Genomic DNA, 13,522 nt, shown 5'->3' with positions numbered 1-13,522 from the left:
TAAGATAGCTGGGAGACTTTTTGGTGGGATGTCACAATCCTGCTATCAATCGCCTTTGTTAGTGAGATTTAGGACATTTGTAAGCCAAGGGAGACTCCAGTCTAGAAGGATTGTGAGCTCTGCAAGTTAACTATTTGCTTATTGTTCATGGCAGTCAGGGCTGCCTGAGGGATGCTACACATATGACAGAGGGGGAGCGGATGGAGAGGGGGGTGCAAGGCGCCAGCTTTTTTTGGTCTCCAGCCAGCCCCGTGCTCCCTCATCAGAAAGACTATGCTGAATTACAGGGCCTTTTGTAACAAATGCAGTCCAGTCATTTTCAAGCACACACAAAATCAAGGTATGGAGTGTTACTGAGGAGATTGCAAGCCAGCAGTCAACTCTTTGGAAACTTTATTTCCTTTTCTGTAAAATGAGAAAGTTAGATAAAGTGACTTCAAAGGTCCTCCCAAAGTTTGTGAGTACATGCTTGAAGGTCTGTTGAATTTCCTTCAGACTTTAGACCCATGGGCAGAGATAATAATTTTAATTAATTTTAATTTTAATGTTAGTCATTACAGTAAGTAAAGCAGGTACAGGCTCAGGGTAGAGGGGCTGTGCATGTCTGTCCTGCATGGCTTTATCTCCAGAGCACTGACAAAGTCCTGCCCCCTCAAGCAGAGGCTTGGTGATTCCTGATACTTCACTGCTGGCCCTTCATGCACTTTGCTTCTGGCTTCCCTCTCTCCAGAAGGACATACCACAACCTAGCAGGAGGCAACTTGTTTCAGTTGTGATCAGTGTCTTAGTTGTATGCCAGTTTTGAAAGGAAGAAGAGTGTAGGTCCTGGGCTTCTGAAGAGGAGACTGAAAGTGTGAGGGATGGGCCATTAGGAGGCCAGGGCCACCCTCTGAACAGCAGGCAAGTTTGCAGGGGCTCGGTCTCCTCAGGAACACTTGTCTTTTCATTGTACCTGTGGTCAACACCGAGTACTTGTGGCACTCACACTTTGACCTCAGGAGAACACTCTTGGTTAACCACCAAGAGTGAGCCCTGCTTCCTTCTCAGAGCCTTCCTTGACTAATGTGTTTCACTGTGACATGCCCACGTAGACTAGAAGAACCACGTGAGGTTAGCTGAGGTAAACGACTGGCCCAGGGTCACCGTGGAGCTCTGTTGACAGTCTACAAGTCATTTCACTTTTTTCTTATGCTAATAATGCAGGCAATAATAGACTTTCTAAAGCACAAAGGATTTATTGTAAATGTCAGACGACTTCTTGGGCTCATCTACATTTTCTGTTCCAATACAAAGGTGTCAGAAGCTGAGGGATCTTGACTCCGCAAAGCCTTCTACTGCTACCTGATGTATAATAGAGATGCATAAGTACGAGCAATTATGCTGCTTTTTTGAGGGGAACACATTTTAAGGTGCTCCAGGGAAAGGCGTTATTTAATACTTAAATTTCTGAGAAATATAAAATGCATAATGATTATATGCTGTCCTTAGGCTAAAATGGGGAGATTTCTATCTGTAATTTTGTATTGGTGCTTGGGCTGTCTTTCCTGGAAAGGGGTGGGGCATGGTAGTGACAGGTCCTACCAGCTTATCTGCAGGTTCATTTCACTTGTCTATCCATCCACACCCATCCATCATCTCTCTACTGGAACAAGATACGATGTAAAATAACAAGACATTTATTCATTCGATTATACAGTATGTACCTGCTGCATGCCAGGCACCACTCTAGGTAGTAGTGCACATATACCAGAAACCAAATCAGGCAAAGATCTCTGCCTGCCTGCAGCTTACATTTCAATGTGAGTGACGCATAAAAAAACACGTAGTATATCATATAGTGGTTAGTGAGAAAATAAAACAGCCCTGAAAGAGAAAGAGAGAGTGAGTCTTGTTAGTACCTTTAGAAAGAGCATTCCACATAGACGGAAAAGTGAGTACGAAGGCCCCAAGACAAGAGAGTACTTTGAGGGCTTGGGGGGACAGGGAGGAGGAGGCCCTTGTGACTAGAGCTGAAGGAAGGAAGGAGGGAGGGAGGAGGTGGGAGAAGATGAAGTCAAAGAAATGCAGTGGGCAGAACAGATTAAAGGGAGATTTTATAGGTACTGTGAGGATTGCCTTTTACTTTGAGGGCAAGGATCCCTCTGGATGTTTTTGAACAAAGAAATGTCATGAGCTAACATCTGAACAGGATGACTCTGGCTAGGGCGTTAAGATTTTATTGTACGAGTGAGAAAGGAGGCAAGGGGGGCAGTTAGGAGGCCATTGTGCCCTCCCGGTGAGAGATGATAGGGCTTGGATGGTGGCAGTAGGGGTGGTGAGAAGTATTCAGATTCTGGGCATGTTTTGAAGGTCTCACTGAGAAGATTTGCTGACCAATTGTGCAGAGAGTATGGATGGAAATATGGGAGTAAAGAATGATTGCGAAGTGTGCCTTAGCAACAGAAAACATGGCATTGCTATTTACTGAGATAGGAAAACCACAAAAGAAGCAGGTTTTGAAGGAGAAGAGCTGGAAGTTTCTTTGGATGTAAGTTTCTGATGGCCTTTGGAAATCCAAGGGAAGTCAAATAGAACATTGGATATTAAAGTCTGCAGTTTAAGAGAGAGGTCAGGACTGGAGATACACATTTAGGAGTCAGTAAAATATAGATTGAGCTTAAAGACACAAGAAAGAAAGAAGTGGCCAGAGCAACTGGGGAAAGACTAGATATTGCATCCACAGTCTTTCACCATGGGACAGGACATAATTAAATGGTGCACTCAGAAGTTCATTTTACATTATTGTCCTCTTTCTAGAAAAATGTTGGATTTGGGCTGGGACTCTGATACACTAAAGCTATTGGAATAGAATAACATGATGTCATCAGTTCAGGGAAATCTAATTGGGGATGCCCTCCCATTATTCTTCCTATTTTATAGCACACTGAAGTTTAAAAGTTGAAGCATTTTATTTAAAAACTATTTGGGTATATTTTTCTGCATAATTCAGAAGAAGTCATTACCATTCTCAACATATTTCTGTGTAATAACAACAAAAAAAGTAAATTTAGGCTATTTGAAAATAGGTTTTATATGACTTCCAGAATATAGGGGAATCAGGGTTTGTGAAAAGAAAGTTTTGTCAAGTCCATTGACCTCATGGTCAAATTCATACCATTTTATGGTTGGATCATGTTCTAGCTCTATACTAAGAACAATCAGGAAAAGTGCTAGAGATGCTATTAATGTTGGGAAAGAAATTCTGAGATTTATTGATTGATGTTTTTACCACAAAAATCTACCTCATTTTATTGTGCTTCAAGTTATTGGGCTCTATAGCTATTGTGGGGTTTTTTGTTTTGTTTTTGTTTTTACAAATTGAAGGTTTGTGGCAACACCATGTTGAGCAAGTCTATGGGTGCCATTTTGCCAACAGCATTTACTCACTTCATGTCTCTCCCTTTTTGTAATTCTTGAAATATTTCAAACTTTCTCATTATTATTATATTTGTTACATGATCTCTGATCATTGATCTTTGATGTTACTGTTGTAATTGTTTTGGGGTGCCATGAACAGTGCTCATATAAAATGGAAAACTTAACTGATAAATGTGTGTGTTCTGACTGCTCTGTCAACTAACTTCTCCCCTGTCTGTCTCCCTCTCCTCGAGCCTCCCTATTCCCTAAGACACAGCAATATTGAAATCGGGCCCATTGATAACCCTGTAAGGGTCTGAAAGTGTTCAAGTGAAAAGAGTCACACATCTCACTCTAAATCAAATGCTGGAAACGATTAAGCTTAGTGAGGAAGGCCTATTGAAAGCTCAGAGAGGCCCAAAATTATGTCTCTGGCATCAGCTGGCCAAATTATGAATGCAAAGGAAAAGTTCCTGAAGGAAATTGAAAGTGCTACTCCACTGCATAAACAAATGATAGGAAAGCAAAGCAGTCTTACTGCTGATACCTGAGAAAGCTTTATTGGCCTGGATAGAAAATCAAACCAGCCAGAGAATTCCCTTAATGCTCCTTAAGCCTCCTTCTCTTAAGCCTCCTCCAGAGCAAGGCCCTCACTCTCTTCAATTCTGTGAAAACTGAAAGAGATGAGGAAGCTGCAGAAGAAAAGTTTGAAGCTGGCAAAGGTTGGTTCGTGACGTTTAAGGAAAGAAGCCATCTCCAGAATGTAGAAGTGCAAGGTGAAGCAGCAAGGGCTGATGGAGAAGCTGCAGCAAGTTATCTGGAAGATCCAGCTAAGATGATTCACCAAACAGCCGGTTTTCAATGTAGACAAAATAGCCTTCAGCTGGAAAAAGATGCCATCCAGGACTTTCATAGCTAGAGAGGAGAAGTCAATGCCTGGCTTCAAAGGACAGGCTGATTATCTTGTTAGGAGCTAATGCAGTGGGTGACTTTTGGTGGAAGCTAATGCTCAAAATCCTAGGGCCCTCAAGAAAGATGCTAAATGTACTCTGCCTATGATCTCTAAGTGGAACAACAAAGCCTGGATGACAGCATGACTGTTTCCCACATGCTCCACTGCTGAGATGTACTGCTCAGAAAAGAGATTCCTTTAAAAATACTACCATTCATTGAGAGTGCACCTGGCCATGCAAGAGCTCTGAAGGAGATGTGCGAGATTAATACTGTTTTCATGCCTGCTAATACAACCTCCATTCTGCAGCCCCGTGGGTCAAGGAGTCATTTTGACTTCCAAGTCTTATTCTTTAAGAAATACATTTCATTGGGACGCCTGGGTGGCTCAGTTGGTTGGACGACTGCCTTCGGCTCAGGGCGTGATCCTGGAGTCCCGGGATCGAGTCCCACATCGGGGTCCCAGCTCCATGGGGAGTCTGCTTCGCTCTCTGACCTTCTCCTCGCTCATGCTCTCTCTCACTGTCTCTCTCTCTCTCAAATAAATAAATAAAATCTTTAAAAAAAAAAAAAAGAAATACATTTCATGGGGTGCCTGGGTGGCTCAGTCAATTAAGCGCCTGCCTTTAGCTCAGGGGTCCTGGGATCAAGCTCCACATCTGGCTCCCTGCTCAGCAGGGAATCTGCTTTTCTCTCCCTCTTTGTTCTCCCCCAAAATTGTGCACTCACTTGCCCTCACTCTCTCTCTCCCTCAGTTGAATAAATAAAATCTTAGAAAAAAATTATTTTGTAAGACTATAGCTGCCACAGACAGTGATTCCTCTGATGGATCTGGACAAAGCAAATTGAAGACCTTCCAGAAAGTATTCAGTATTCTAGATTTCATTAAGAACATCAGTGATTCATGGGATAGGTTAAACTACCGACATGTACAGGAGTTTGGAAGAAGTTGATTCCAGCCCTTATGGATGACTTGGAGAGTTTCCAGACTTCAATGGAGGAAGCCACTGCAGATGTGGTAGAAATAGCAAGAGAACAGAATTAGGAGTGGGGCCTGAGGATGTGACTGAACTGTTGCAGTAGGAGGATAAAACTTAAATGAGCGAAATGTTGCTTCTCATGGATGTTCAAAGAAAGTGGCTTCTTCGGATAGAATCTACTCCTGGTGAAGATGCTGTGAAGATTGTTGAGATGACCCAGAGGGTTTAGAATACTGCAGAAGTCCCGCTGATGCGGCAGTGGAAGCTTTGAGAGGACTGACTCCGGTTTTAAGAGAAGTTCTACTAGTAGGTTAAACGCTATCGAAATACCTCCATGGGATGATACAGAGGAAATTGTTCGTGAGAAGAAGAGTCCATTACTGTGGCAAACATCACTGTTGTCTTCTTTTAAGAAATTGCCACAGCCCCACGCAACCTTCAGCAACCACCGCCCTGATGAGGCAGCAGCCACCCAGCACTGATATGACAACTCGCAGAAAGCTCAGATGATGGGTAGCATTTTTTTTTTTTTAGCAATAAAGCATCTTTAAATTAAGGCATGTACATTTTTTGGACATAAGGCTGTTACACACTTAATAGACTACAGTGTAGTATAAACAGGACTTCTAAACAAGGTGAGCAGTAGTGGACATTATTGTCGTGAGCACCTCGCTGTGTTGTACAGATGCTTGTGTGGCTCACGGCTTGTTCTTTTGTACTCTTCTCTGTCCTGGATTGGGGACCATCATCACTGATGGCCAACCTTTATGTTCAGGTTTGGGAGCCCCATTTTTTTTCAATGTCTTCCTCAATAATCTGCACTGGGAAACCAAAAAACTCATTTGACTCAATTTATTGTGGGATCTGTTTTATCACTGTGGTCCAGAACTGAACCTGTACTATCTCCAAGGTATTTCTGTAGTTAATTTAAGGAAATGTAACTGAATTAAATGTAGGAGTCAATGAAGGAGATGCACATCATCACCACCCCCTTAAAAAAAGCGACCTATATATGTCATTCTACAAGTTTAATATTTGTGAATTTTCCTGGATTGAAAATGAAAACTCTGTTCCAAGGGAAATACATCAATCTAATAAGAGTTTGACTGGGTTCTCTTCTGAAGCATCTGTATAATTATCCTGCTAAAAGTAATGATTCACTTTCAGGATATGACTCAAAAGCAATTTGCTCTTAATGAAACACCCTCCATTCAATTGTGGACAGTGTCGTGATATCCTCTCAAAGATTTGAAAAGTTCCCTAGAGGTAAAATGGTGTGATTGATGTTGATAACAGAAATGGGTAACAAAATTTTCTCTGAAGAGAAAACTTCTTTTATGAAACATAATGGCAAAGATGCTTAATAAGGATTTAGTGATCTAAATATACTCTTACTATGATTCAACCCAAAGGGATATTATATTCTAGGACGCATCATTGTCGGAAGAAAACAGCTCCAGCTCTCACACATGAGATCTGCTCCTTCCTTCAGGAGGAAAATCATTCCCCCAAACCTAGAACTTAATGCATTCTCAAAAGACTGGGCTTCTCCCAAAAGCCCTTCTTAGATCCCATACCACCCTAAGTACTAGAAAGATGTGTGATCAAGAAAATGGTTTTACTTGATTTTTATTTGTACATGTTTTGCATACCTCATCCTGTTTTTGGAAGGCTCAAATAAGAATACTCATGTGAAAGATTTGAAGATGTAATTCTCCCTATGAATGTTGAGCTTTATACTTTCACTCAGTATAGGGAGCCTATACAGGGAAATGGAAAAATCAGACGTGCTGTGCTCTGTTTTAACTTCTACTATTGTAATAAATGCAATCACCACCACTGTCAAGCAGCCTCAGGTATGCATGTGCGTGTTTATGTGTGTGTTCTACATCCATGTGAGTTTCCTGTATGGTTGTATGCACCTGGATAGGTTGGACAGATGTCTGTGTGACTCACTGTTAGTTCTTTTGCACTGTTCTCTGTCCTTGATTGGTTACCATATTTGTTGATTGGCAAACCTTGTTTCTTTCTTTTTTTTTTTTTTTTTAGATTTTTTATTTATTTGATAGAGAGAGATCACAAGCAGGCAGAGAGAGAGAGAGAAGGAAGCAGGCTCCCGGCTGAGCAGAGAGCCCGATGCGGGGCTCGATCCCAGGACCCTGGGATCACAACCCGAGCCGAAGGCAGCGGCTTAACCCACTGAGCCACCCAGGTGCCCCGCAAACCTTGTTTCTGTTTGTGAGCCTGTTTGTTGTTCACAGTCTCCTTAATAATTCGGTAACAAAGAGCTGCCTTATTTCAGTTTGGGTGCTTGATTAGTGTGTTTGTAGGCAGTTTACTGCTATCCTGTGGCATTTTAAATATTACCTCTATTAAGTATCATAGTATTGTTTTCTGTGTCCTCTGACAGTTCTGCTTTATGATCTCATTGTAATTGACTGGCAATAGAGTATATTCCTTATGTTAATGAATAGTAATCATTAAAAAACACTGAAGCAGTTTCTTTCTAAAACCCATAAGTCAAATTAAATAGCTGTGTACTTAATTTTCAATTTTAAGAGACAATAATTTTTCAAAGATTTTGAAGTAACACAGGAAAACTTGCCATAAACAAGGAAATATAAATTTGTATCTTGAGTTTACTGTTTTGTATAAGAAAAATAGTTCAGTGTTAAAATGTTCTTTTGTTCAAAAAACTGAGAAATTTTCATTTTTTTTAACGACTCCTTTTTTGAAATGCCCTCAGAAATGGCTGATTACCACAACAGCTATAAAACATGACCTACTAACCTGTTTTATTAAATGATCTAGAATGACCATCCTGTTTCTCTCAGTGATCCCAGATTTGTGCTGATAATCAAGTTAATAACACAGGTTTTGCCTTTCATAAATAAAACAATTGCAAAAAAATTATCTCTAGATTTTGATGAAGTATTTACCTGATATGTTGTTCAGTTAATCAAGAAAATAAATGTATTCACTTTTCTTTTCTTTCTTTCTTTTTTTTTTTTTAAAGTAGGGTCCATGCCCAGTGTGCAGGGCTTGAACTCATGACCTGAGCTGAGATCAAGGTCAGACGCTTAACTGTGCCACCCAGGTGCCCCCATTTGCTTTTTTTTTTAAAGCAAAATGTATTTGCTGGATTTTTTACTTAGTTACAGCTTCTAAAACTAAGTAATCTACTAAATTGGAAAACATAATTCAGTGTTACCTTTCATTTTAAAGACTGCCTTATAAGGGCCTGGTTAGAAAAGCATTAGTGAAAAGTAACAGGTCAAAAATAATTTTTCTTCTTTGCTTTAACAAATGAAAAGGTCAGACCCATGAAAGCGTATAAGACAAAGCTACTTCACACCAGATAGAATGTGATGTTAATGAAATGTTAGGATCCACGCAATCCTCTTGATTTTATTCATTCTTCAATACAGGGTGATGGCTTAGAATCAATGTTGTCAGTGATGACTAACCTGACCCATTTAGAAATGCTTATTTCATAATTCCCCCTATTTACAGGGGCTTCCTACTGTGTTTGAGTACAGTACAAACAGCAGCAAGTTCATCCACGTTTATAGACACAATAGCTGGTGTTCGTGATTTAAAATGAATTGCCTTAAGGTTTCTGTAAAATTAAATGCCCCCTTCTTTCCTTTGGGGAAACTTATTCCAAAGGAATATGAGGTGAAAGCTGAATCTTCAGAAAAATACTGAGAGTATTTAGAAAATAGATAAGAAAATAAATTCTTAAAAGAAAGGCAGGATAGATCTTCAGAGCATATTTAAATGTATTGTAGAGGTCAACTGAGACAAACTCTAACAAAGCAAATCTTAGAGTATCTTTTTCTGTAGGTGTTGAGTTTGGCAATGTGCAAGAGGAAAAAAAGTGGGAAACGTACCTGAATTTTTCTCTGCCAAGTGGACAGTTTATATATTGAGGAAAATATGGCATTGTTTTTTCCTGTCACACTGTCAAAAATAAAGACTTTATATTAGGTAGCAAATATTACTGATACAATTCAAAGGCATGTTTTTTTTTCAATAGGACTCACAGGCCATTTCATTATAGAGTTCTGAAATCATGTTGAATCAAATATGATTTAACTCTGTGTAGTCAGGATTTATCCTTACTCAAAGAGAGGTCTGATCTTTACCCTCAGCTCCTGTGTTATAATCTAAGTCCTTGGAATGTTCTGCCTAATAAGAGTATCTGTTTATCTGGGGCTTTGGGTCACACCAAATAGTCAAACAGTATGATTTATGGTGAAGGCTTTGGGCCAGGAGGTATCATCTCAGCCTCTGGAGGGGCTTGAGAATGAAAGTCAGCCATGTAGGCAGAAAGTCAACCATGTCTTGTGAACAAGCCCCAGTAAAAACTCTGGACACAAAGGCTGGGGTGAGTGTCCCTCTGTGGCAATACTCTATGCATGCTCTTCTAAATATAATTTAGTATTGTCCATGACTCCAGTGGGAGATGACAACTGGTAGCTCACATCTGAAACTGTCTTGAACTCAGCCCCATGCATCCCTTTCCTTCACTGACCTTAATCTGTATCCTTTCATTGTAATAAATCATAACCATGAGTATACCAGCTTTTGAGGAGTCCTGTGAGTCCTTACAGTGAATTATCAATCTGAGGGGGGTCTTGGAGATCCCTGGTATCTGCTGTTGGTATCAGGAGTGACTGCAGTCTGAGGAACTTCCTCTCCTTAAACTTTATATAACCACCGACCCCATGAGATATTGTTTTCTTTTCTTTTTTTTTTTTTTTTTATTTTTTTTTAAAGATTTTATTTATTTATTTGAGAGAGACAGTGAGAGAGAGCATGAGCGAGGAGAAGGTCAGAGAGTGAAGCAGACTCCCCATGGAGCTGGGAGCCTGATGTGGGACTCGATCCCAGGACTCCAGGATCACGCCCTGAGCCGAAGGCAGTCGTCCAACCAACTGTGCCACCCAGGCGTCCCGAGATATTGTTTTATGCTTGAATATTTTTGGTGAAATTTTGGTTGCACACTTACTATATGGCAGTCATTATGGGGGTTCTCAAACAGTCCAGGTTTCTCCTTTCAGGTATGTGGTATGATTTCATTTTCTCACCCCCTTAAAGGTAGATGTGACCATTTTGACTAGCTTTTGCCCAAGGAGAGTGGAATTAACATGTGGTTAGAAGCAGAAGTTGCAGTGTATTCATCCCACTCTCTTTCCCTCTGTGATAAATTGACAGTTTACTAGCTAGTAGCTTCTCCGTCACCCTTGGTCCCAGAATGAAGACAACAGGGACCAGAGCTATCAGCTGCATTTGGAGAGAAATGTAGTATGACTGAGAAATAAACTTTTGTTGTACTAAATCACTGTCATTTGCAGCTGTTTGTTCCTGCAGCATAAACTATCCTGATTCAAATGACCAGAATCACTGTTTGTTCAAAGCATGACAAAATGACTATACAGAGATACTGTTTTTAAAAAGATTATTACTAGTATAATTCTGTGGTCCGTATTTGAAAGGAAGTAGATCACAATTATCGAACCAGTGCTATTTTAGATATTACCATATGTATCAAAATCTAAAATATTTTAACCATCAATTCCACTTCTATTAATGTTCTTCAGTAATATTCATAGAAATGCAAGATACATCATCTTCAAAGCATACTTCATAATAACAAAAATGAAATGTCCAGCAATACTTAGAGAACTTGTGATGTGACCACATACATGGAACTTCTCATTCAGCCATAACAAAGTATGCAGCAACCTCTCATTCCAACCAGGATAGAGAAGCAAGGACTAGATTGTTCCTCTGTGTAAATACCCACCCAAAAGCACACGATATATGATATAGAAGCTTTCAAGACACAAGTGATCTGAGACCTTACAAGTGCTCCCATTTTACTGCCTTGAGAGAGTTATAGGCTGCCATCTAGGGAGAGAGAAGGAACCCAGACTCTGTTTAGTAGACTCCCTGAATTTAGGCATCAGTGATAGGCCACTAAGGGAGTATTGAGGGGAATACTTAAAGCACTAAAGCCCATTGAGAACAGAAGAAAATGTCTTACAACAATGTACTTTGCTTCCACCTTAATAAACTAGAAAGAGAATATTGAATTAAGTCCAAAGTGAACAAAAGAGAAGAAATAAAGGTCAGAACTGAAGTCAGTGAAATATAAAACAGAAAAAACAGTTCCAGAAATCAGTGAACCAAAACTGGTTCCTGGAGAAGATCAATAAAATTGATAATTCTTTAGCTAAACTGATGACTAAAGAAGAGTGTACCAGCATCAGGAGTGAGAGAGGGGACATCCTCACAGATACGATAGACACAAAAGGGTAATAGGATAATATTAGGAACAATGTTATGCCAACCAATTTAATCACTTAAATGAAGTAGAGAAATTTCTTAAAAGACAAATTTCCAAAGCTCATTCAAGAAGGAATAGGTAACCTGGGTATATCTACTAAAGTAGATACCTGAATTTGTAGATAAACACTGTCCTGCAAAAGAAACTCCAGTCCCAGATGGCTTCGTTAGCTGATTCTACCAAGCATTTAATGAATAAATAGTACCATTATTACACACTGCTCCAGAATACTGAAGAGGAGGAAGTACTTCTAGACTTGTTCTATGGAACCAGCATTACTTGATATCAAACTCTGCCAAAGATATTACAAGAAAAGGAAGTTACAAACCAATATACCCCCATGAATATAGATGCTGAAACTCTGAACAAAATTTTAGCAAACTGAATTTAACAACTGGTAAAAAGATAATGAATTATGACTGAGTATTATCCCAGGAAAACAACGTTTGATTAACATTTGAAAAGCAATCAGTGTAATTCTTCATTTAACAAATGAAATAATAAAATCATAAAACCATCCCAGTAGTTATGAGGAAAAGCACTTGACAAAAATCTATTTTTTATTAACCAAAAAAAGCTCTCAGCAAAGTAGGAGTAGAAGGAAATCTCCTCAACCTGATGAAGAGTATTATGAAAAGCCTATAGGTAACCATGTCCCTTTTTTTTTTTTTTTCAGCATAACAGTATTTATTATTTTTGCACCACACCCAGTGCTCCATGCACTCTGTGCCCTCTCTAATACCCACCACCTGGTTCCCCCAACCGCCCATCCCCCGCCACTTCAAACCCCTCAGATTTTTTTCAGAGTCCATAGTCTCTCATGGTTCACCTCCCCTTCCAATTTCCCTCAACTCCCTTCTCCTCTCCATCTCCCCTTGTCCTCCATGCTATTTGTTATGCTCCACAAATAAGTGAAACCATATGATAATTGACTCTCTCTGCTTGACTTATTTCACTCAGCATAATCTCTTCCAGTCCCGTCCATGTTGATGCAAAAGTTGGGTATTCATCCTTTCTGATGGAGGCATAATTCTCCATAGTGTATATGGACCACATCTTCCTTATCCATTCATCCATTGAAGGGCGTCTTGGTTCTTTCCACAGTTTGGCCATTGCTGCTATAAACATTGGGGTACAGATGGCCCTTCTTTTCACTACATCTGTATCTTTGGGGTAAATACCCAGTAGTGTAATTGCAGGGTCATAGGGAAGCTCTATTTTTAATTTCTTGAGGAATCTCCACACTACTGCACCAACTTGCATTCCCACCAACAGTGTAAGAGGGTTTCCCTTTATCCACATTCCCTCCAATACATGTTGTTTCCTGTCTTGCTAATTTTGGCCATTCTAACTGGTGTAAGGTGATATCTCAATGTGTTTTGTGTTTTTTTTTCCAAAAATGTTTTAATTTGAATCTCCCTGATGGCTAGTGATGATGAACATTTTTTTCATGTGTCTGATAGCCATTTGTATGTCTTCATTGGAGAAGTGACTGTTCATATCTTCTGCCCATTTTTTGATATGATTATCTGTTTTGTGCGTGTTGAATTTGAGGAGTTCTTTATAGATCCTGGATATCAACCTTTTGTCTGTACGGTCATTTGCAAATATCTTTTCCCATTCCATGGGTTGCCTCTTTGTTTTGTTGACTGTTTCCTTTGCTGTGCAGAAGCTTTTGATTTTGATGAAGTCCCAAAAGTTTATTTTCGCTTTTGTTTCCTTCGCCGTTGGAGACATATCTTGAAAGAAGTTGCTGTGGCTGATATCAAAGAGGTTACTGCCTATGTTCTCCTCTAGGATTCCGATGGATTCCTGTCTCACGTTGAGGTCCATTATCCAT

General features: G+C 39.8%; 1 protein-coding gene across 2 annotated transcripts in view; it reads left to right on the top strand.

Moving 5' to 3' along the window:
- Positions 1 to 13,522, top strand: part of LOC122891419 (F-box/LRR-repeat protein 21) — a 59,453-nt gene that overhangs the window by 19,393 nt on the left and 26,538 nt on the right. The window lies entirely within an intron of this gene.

Source organism: Neovison vison, chromosome 1, assembly GCF_020171115.1.
Source record: "Neovison vison isolate M4711 chromosome 1, ASM_NN_V1, whole genome shotgun sequence".
Classification (NCBI taxonomy): domain Eukaryota; kingdom Metazoa; phylum Chordata; class Mammalia; order Carnivora; family Mustelidae; genus Neogale; species Neogale vison.
The sequence above is the reverse complement of the archived record's forward strand: the minus strand, read 5'-3'. Positions and strand labels throughout refer to the sequence as shown.